This window comes from Phoxinus phoxinus, assembly GCF_949152265.1.
Source record: "Phoxinus phoxinus genome assembly, chromosome: 15".
NCBI lineage: Eukaryota > Metazoa > Chordata > Actinopteri > Cypriniformes > Leuciscidae > Phoxinus > Phoxinus phoxinus.
The window spans coordinates 30,422,591-30,431,343 of NC_136890.1; positions in this window are offsets into that span (position 1 = coordinate 30,422,591).

The following is an 8,753-nucleotide window of genomic DNA, read 5'->3' on the forward strand; positions in this document are numbered from 1 at the left end:
TATAAGCGCTATAAATAAAGATGACTTGACACGATTTTACTACACTGAAGTTTAGAACAAATAAAGATGCATTGATCATAAATCCCTTGTGGACAATCTCATTGCTCAAAGGTCGCTCTTTCCTATCTCAGGAGACTTATTGTGGTTCTCATTTGGGTTATGAATCAACAATGTCTCAAATGTTTTCCTCAAACTTCCTTAGACACAATTGTTGAGCTACAGTAATGCATAACTATAAAATAATTGCGGATAGCGATAGCTCAGAGATTTGGACTTATGAAATGTTGAGGCATTACTGAGATCTCCTAAAGTCTGAGATAACTGGCTCTTTTCTCCAGGAGAAGACTCTGTGAAGCAGTCTGCATTTAATCTGACCCACAGGGAAATCATTTTAGGACTTATCAGCTATACGACTGAATATACATGCAAGTTAGTCAAGGCAAGCGATTTTACGCTGAGTGCACACCAACCACATAAAAAATTAATCTCAAAGCATTGGTATTCATGTATGTTATGACAGTCTCTTAGAGGATACCATATGTCTGTGTGAATCCGATCTTATTTAGGAGGTGTGAAGGTCATCACGCCAGTTTAAAAGATTAAGACGTTTAAATCTGTTGATTGAGGTTTAGCTAGCCTATACTGTAAATATTAACTTTATCTCTTGATCTCCACAGTGTTGATATATTTAATTTGATGTGAATGAAAACAAGGCTGCTTTTTTTTTTCAAAGACATTTTCAACGTTTTTTGCTGGCTGAACAATCACCATCAAACATACACAAGAGTAAAACCCTCAGAAGAAAACCCAGACAGTACCAGATCTACCTCTCGCTGCCTTGTTTGCTTTTATTTTAAAGGGATAGTTCATCTAAAAAGGAAAATTCTGTAATCATTTACACATCCTCATGATATTCCAAACCAGTATGAATTTCTTTCTTGAACAAACCACTACGTAAAATATTTTTAAAGAACATTGGGGTTCAAACTACACTGAACCCTATCGACATTCACTGGACAACAACAACAAAACATTACATTTTCATATAAAATATACCAATATTTTTTCAAAACATCGATGTGTGTGTGTGTGTGTGTGTGTGTGTGTGTGTGTGTGTGTGTGTGTGTGTGTGTGTGTGTGTGTGTGTGTGTCACAGACGGGGGCATGGTGTGTGTGTTTAAAGGAAGAAGGCTTAAATAAATAAATAAACTAGATAAACATACATGCATTAAAGGTAGAGGGAATAAATAAATAAAAGTAGTATGAATGAATGAATGAATGAACAGTAGAGGGATCAAACATACATAAAAGGTAGAGGAGATAAATAAATAAAGGTAGAATGAATGAATGAATGAATGAATGAATGAATGAACGGTGGAGGGATCAAACATACATCAGAAAAGGTAGAGGAGAGTAATAAATAAATAAAGGTAGAACCAAAGAATGAATGAATGAATGAATGAATGAATTGTAGAGGGAACAAACACACACACACACACACACACACACACACACACACACACACACATAAAAGTTAAAGGAAATAAATAAATAAATAAAGGTAGAATGAATGAAGGAATTCACTGTGAACTTTATCACAAAGATTTGTGAGTTTTCATCATTTTCTTTGTACATCTTCCACCATCATCACGTGATTAACTGGAAAAATGGGTAGAAAAGCAGATCTCATCCATCTCTAACCGATAATTTACTTTCTATACGAGGTTTCTTGGATCAGCGTGACCTGTTTTCACCAATTCCTATAGAGCTGGTTCAGATTACCATACCTCTCTCTATCTCTCTCTCTCTCGCACACAGGAGACTAAAGGTGTATTTATTGTTCTTCGGAAAGTATGGCAAATATTTGTGTAATTCGCTTCATAACCTTTGTGGGGTTTAGGTGTTCTTTTCTTTCTGGATCGCTCATAAGCCTTCATATTTCAATAACAGCGCAGCAGCACAGCAGCACAGCGTGAGTCTCAGCAGAATGAATTCCAGCGCTCCTTCTGTGCCGACACCATCCAACCCTCCAGGGCACAAGCATCCTTCTGACATGAGAGTGATTACAAACTCATTAAACGGAGCCGAGAGCGAGAGACGCAGACCGAGTGTTGACCCAGCTCTGTCACTGACACCCTGGCACTGACGCACACCTTTATCTCCAACAACCCTCTTGAGTGGGCAAACGTTACGCATCCCTCGAGGCTCCACTCTGGCTGTGGGGTAAAGTACTGTTGCGCGCCCTTGTAGTTAGTGCTAAGCTATACGCACCTTCGCTTTAAGAATCTCTTTATTATGCACGAAGCAACCCACATTCTTTCCTATAGCACATCCTGGCTGGGAAAGGGATGAGACGGGGATAGAGGCAACTTTGATTTAGACTGAGTTGGAAATATTCACTGGGCCTCCAGTGGTACAGCGCTCTGCTCTGAATGTCTAATTAGACAATGTGAGGTTCAAGACTGCTTCTGTTATACCCCACAAACATACTCTCTCTCTCCTCACCTCTGTTAACTTTACTTTATCTGTCTGTATCCCCTTTGTTCTGTAAGGCAAACATCAATATTCCCTTTGCTCTATAAGGTTAGTTCAGCCAAAAATTTTAATTATGTCATTACTCACCCTCATGTCGTTCCAAACCCGTAAGACTTTCATTCATCTTCAGAACATAAATGAAGATATTTTTGATGAAATCTGAGAGCTTTCTGTCCCTCCATTGACAGCTACGCAACTACTTTGATGCTTCAAAAACTAATCTATATGAATTGAGCGGTTTATTCCAAATTTTCTGAAGAGACTTGATCGCTTTATATGATGAACAGATTTGATTTACATATAAACATTGATCAGCGAACATAAACAGAAGCTGCTTGACCCGCGAGAACAGACCTCTTGAACCTCATTGGTTCTTGCGGAAGCTCAAACGTGCTGCGTAAACATGAGAATGAATCTCATTGGTTCTTGCGGAAGCTCAAACGTGCTGCGTAACATGAGAATGAACCTCATTGGTTCTTGCGGAAGCTCAAACGTGCTGCGTAAACATGAGAATGAATCTCATTGGTTCTTGCGGAAGCTCAAACGTGCTGCGTAACATGAGAATGAATCTCATTGGTTCTTGCGGAAGCTCAAACGTGCTGCGTAACATGAGAATGAATCTCATTGGTTCTTGCGGAAGCTCAAACGTGCTGCGTAACATGAGAATGAACCTCATTGGTTCTTGCGGAAGCTCAAACGTGCTGCGTAACATGAGAATGAACCTCATTGGTTCTTGCGGAAGCTCAAACGTGCTGCGTAACATGAGAATGAATCTCATTGGTTCTTGCGGAAGCTCAAACGTGCTGCGTAACATGAGAATGAATCTCATTGGTTCTTGCGGAAGCTCAAACGTGCTGCGTAACATGAGAATGAATCTCATTGGTTCTTGCGAACATGCTTGAGCTTGCGAACACACATTTTGATTTATGTGTGCATAGATGAATGTTTATATGTGAATAAATGCCTAAATTAAATCTGTTCATCATATAAAGCGATTGAGTCTCTTCAGAAAATTTGGACTAGACCGCTCAATTCATATGGATTAGCTTTACGATCTTTCATTAACTTTTTGAAGCATATAAAGTACTAGTTGTGTAGCTGTCAACGGAGGAACAGAAAGCTCTCAGATTTCATAAAAAATATCTTCATTTGTGTTCCGAAGATGAACGAAAGTCTTACGGGTTTGGAACAACATGAGGGTGAGTAATTAATGACAGAATGTTTTTTTTGTTTTTTTTTAACTATCCCTTTAAAACAGTTCATAACTTTTTTTAAGTCGGTTACATAAAACCGTAGATTGGTCTAACTTGATACCTAAAAGTAAGACTGATTATCCCTAACTAACTATTTCTTAAGACAGACTTAAAATAATGGCTATTTATGCAACTGGCCCCAGAGTATCAAAACAACCACCCAGAACACCCTAGCAAAAGCATAGAAACACCCTGGCAACCAACCAGGCGCCGGTAGCAACAGCATAGAAACACCCTGGCAACCAACCAGAGGCCGGTTGCATAAACCGCTTAGAATAGTCAAGTTAGTCATCTAATTTTTTTCTTCGTAACTTTTTTAAGTCAGTTACATAAAAACGTACATTGGCTTAATTTGATACAGAAAAGTAAGACCATCCCTTGACTAACTCTTAGTGGGTCAAACTAGATATTAAGACATAGTCTTAACATAATGGCTAAGTTTATGCAACTGGCCCTGGAACACATTAAGCCTGAGAAATTTGCACGGACAAGCATAAGCAACTTTTTTGAAGTTGTTTATAAAATAAAAGATTATTGGAGAATATTTTACAAGAAAATCCTATTTCAGTGATTCTACTTCAAAATTTCACGTTTAATTCAATGTTTTACTTTGAATAATTTAAATAATTACAATTAATTGAAAAGTGAAAATTGTTTCAAAGTAAACCCTACACCAAATGTATTTTTTCAGTAAACTGGGAATCGTACCAGAACACCCTATATCCTCCCAGAACACTCTATCAAGGGCATAGCAACACCCCGGCAACCACCCAGAACATGTTAGCATTGCGCCTGAGAGAATTGCAACTTTTTCTTCAGAGACAAGAATAGACTATAGTCTATTCTTGTCCTCCTCCTATCCTCATCTGGCCTCTTACATCCCATATTGCCTAATATACATGCCCCATTTTTGCAAATCCACCTTCAAAGTTTCCAGCATTTTCTGCTCTAGATTTCATAGTAGCCAAACATACACCAATCCTAACATAAAACAGCAGCAGCAGCAAAAAACGCAGAGGCGCAGGTTCCTCCGGACCACTGCCAGACCTCACCCACGTGTTTGGCCCACATAATAGGTTCGCCAACTGCACAAATCCACACACACCCTTTCATGAGGCCAGAAAGAGATAGATTAGTGGTGAGCACTCCTTTTAATATAGGTTAGCAGAATTATATTCGGGGAGACCTTTTCACCCCTACAGCGGCATAACCCAGATTGCACATCCAGAGCTGCTCTTTCTCTCCCCTTCAGCGTAATCCTGTGATTACACTTATGATCTGTAAAGAGGATAATGGGCTAAGATTTTGGCTCCGTGGCTCCTCAAGCTGAGGAGTGAGTCATAACGTATTAGACGTTTAGTGATATTATTGCTTTCACATGACAGTGTTTTACAGATCTGAGAGAGAGACTTCAAATATTTATGTTATAGCAGAGGGTTTACCGTTATAATAAAAGTGTAGAAAAATATCTAGGAGAAACATAAGGTCTAGTTGCATGTTGCATAAATAAAGTTCAACTGGGCTATCACTGATGCAGAACATTTAAGGTGCATGGATCCAGCAAAACAACCTCCAGATATTTTTTTATCAAATATGTGCAAATGCGTGCAAATGTGAACAAAGTATGTCCACTTTCAGTTTCAGTGGGTAACTTAAAACTCACAGATGGGAATTGTGCTTAAAATTATATTTCCAGGACCAGAGAGTAGTGCATGCAAAGGCAGTCAAAACACACACACACACACACACACACACACACACACACACACACACACACACACACACACACTTAACTAACTAACTATTAACTATAATTTTTGCCTCAATAAACTCCTAATTTTTGCTTAATATACTGCTTATATGGGCATTAATATGTGCTTTAATAGGCTACTAATAAACCCTCAATAATCTAGTATCTAGTAATATGCATGCTAATAAGCAAATAAATAATAGTGAGAATTTGTCATTTTACATTTGGCTTTTCATTGTCTCCTTTTGACTACATGTACTGGAGCCTCCCCAATATACACATACAGTATTTATATTTTTTTATTTCTCCAAAAATGTATAGTAGCTACACCTACGACTAATATATAAGATAAAGTTATTAGCAGAAGCTTAATAACCAGGCTCTGAGGAAAATCTGTACAGTGTGCCATAATAAACATAACGCTGAAAAGTGCTTGCGGATGAAATTTTTGAACACGCCCAAGTGTCCGCACAACAGCAACTGAACATTCCCACGCGTTTCAGTGTCCAAACACAGCATACATCAAGTTACACTTTCACTCTAGTACACTAACATAATGAATTATATTATTTTACAATGAATCATCACAACAATTAACGCGATGAGGTGCGTGTGTGTGACCCCATTAATGTACCTGATCCTGCGCGTGAATCTGGGGCGAGGACACTTACATCTCCAAACACTGTGCCAACCGCACTGAGATCTTTGAGATCTTATACAGCATTGCATAATAGAAGGCTTCAAAATAAATATTTATGTATACAAAATATATAGTTAAAAACAAAAAAGCCATAAAATTTAAGAAATGTCAATCAGCGTGTAGCCTACAAGTGTGTATAGCCTACAGAATAAGAATATTTAGTCGTTCACAAATTCAGATACCCGAAATAACACGCGCAAAAAAATAAAGCTTTACATTTCTCCACACCGCTCGTGCGTAAATAACAGTCGCGGAATTCATTCTCTGATGTGTTTGTTTTGCACTGCAGCCCATGTGCAGCAAGCAAACACAGCATCTCCTCAACGAAACATCGGATCAATGCTGCTGTTCAGCTAAACCCCCTCACAATCACAACATCTGGACCGTTTAATACCTGAGAGGATGCTGGAGTCTCTCCCATCCACGTGCGTCCCTCTGCATCATCTCACGCGCATCTCCTGAGCATCGTTACTCCTTCATTGAGCTGCATACTGTCTTCTGCTCATTGATTTCCAAATCATCATCATCCTCGCCTGTTCTTCAACACACACCCCTGTGTTTACACAGCAGCCTCCTCTATACGTCCCCCATCTGCAAGGGCTGTAGTTATTTTATCCTGCCTTGATCTACACACAGCGACCAAACCAATCACAATTCAGCCACATTTCTGCTTTAACCCGTTCAGTGCTGGAAGTACTCACACATCTATCAAATATGTGATATATATAAAAACATTTTATTCTATATTTATATGAATTTAAAATATGTAAATAAAATAAAGGACATTATAATTTAAGCATATATATATATGTATACATTCACAAACATATTTACAGTAGGCTAATGTTCTGTGACCCTTTACATGGCTATACATTATATATATATATATATATATATATATATATATATATATATATATATACTTTATATATATATATATATATATATAGTACTCAGCTATTTATGTATACACACATATATAATATAATAATATATACGCGCATATATTATATAAACAAAAACCTTTATGTTAGAAAATAAGCACACAGTGCTTATTTTACAGCAGTAAAAAGTAATATAGCCTACATAAATAATATATATATTGGTGGTGGTTGAGGAGATTCCCCCTTCAATATGTAAAGCACTCTGATGAAAAGCACTATATAAATGTAATCAATTATTATTATAATTATATATATATATATATAGTAAGTAATACTATACTAAGTAATTATATATAGCATATATATATATATTGATATATATATATATATATATACACATGTTCTGACCAGTCATGTTCTTGATCCAGTACTAATACCCAGTACCATTATCTGGCATTTCGAGGGTTAAACCGCAGCCGTAATCCGCAAAGCCTGGTTGGAGATTATGAATCGGTGGGTAAATCACAGTTTCCCATTCAATTCCCCATGTTTGAGTTTGATTTGTTAATGCTTTCCATCCTCAATATAGGCCTGAAATCATGCACAAACAATCAAAAGCTGTTGATGAATAACACAAACTGATCATGTAGCTAAAAGAGTAGGCTATAAAATAGTAGGCTATTATGGTAGGCTACAATTAAATTATAAAATAAATATGGGGCCTCTTTTAATGTATATTTTAAGGTTTGTGGATTTTGTATCTTATATATTTGCTTCCTTCTATTCTTTGCAATTCCTATAGATCCACTGAAAGCACAATAGAAGCTAAACTTGGTGTTGCTAAAATGGATACGAATATCAGACTGTGACTGAATGCAAAAGCCAGATATCAGACGGAAGGCCACTGGGGTCACTTTCCTGGCACTTCCGTATGGAAACAAAGCAGCTCATTCAGGATCAATCCACAACACCATGAATGAGTCTCTCTCTCTCTCTGCTCAACCCATATACAGGAACTGACTGCAGGTGTCTCCGAGACGAGTCACAGCAAATAGGTAAAGAAATATACATTTTTGTCATCCAAGTAGAGACTGTCAAGTCTTTCGAGAAAGCGGTAACGAGTCTCTTCAAAAATATCCATTCATAAGCATCTGCGTGCGTTGACATGCGAGCGCTTAATAAAAGAGAAAGAGAATGAGTCCCCCTTGTGGAATACTATAGAAATGGCAAGAACTGAGATACTTACATCAGGGGGTTTCAAACTTAAAATTTGATGATCCTCTTGTGAGCCACCCTTTCCTAAAGTATAAAGTCCAACTTATTCTGTGAGAGAAAAAATAGAAAAAATTATATACATGTAGTTTCCAAATGATTAATGGCCTTTTATTTAGTCAATATAGCCTACTAAAGACCAAACTAATTATTAAAAGCTATCTGTGAATTTACTTTAAGTTGACAGCATGTGTTAGTCATTATTTTTGAACTTTTGTATCACCGTAAAAAAAAAAAAAAAAAAAAAAAGTTGCTGCCTTAAATTGTTCAGTAGCCTACAATTAACTTGGATGTTTAAGTCATTTCAACTTAAATTACATCAAGCTGTTAGGGAGGTGCAGAGACAACAGGGACCCAAG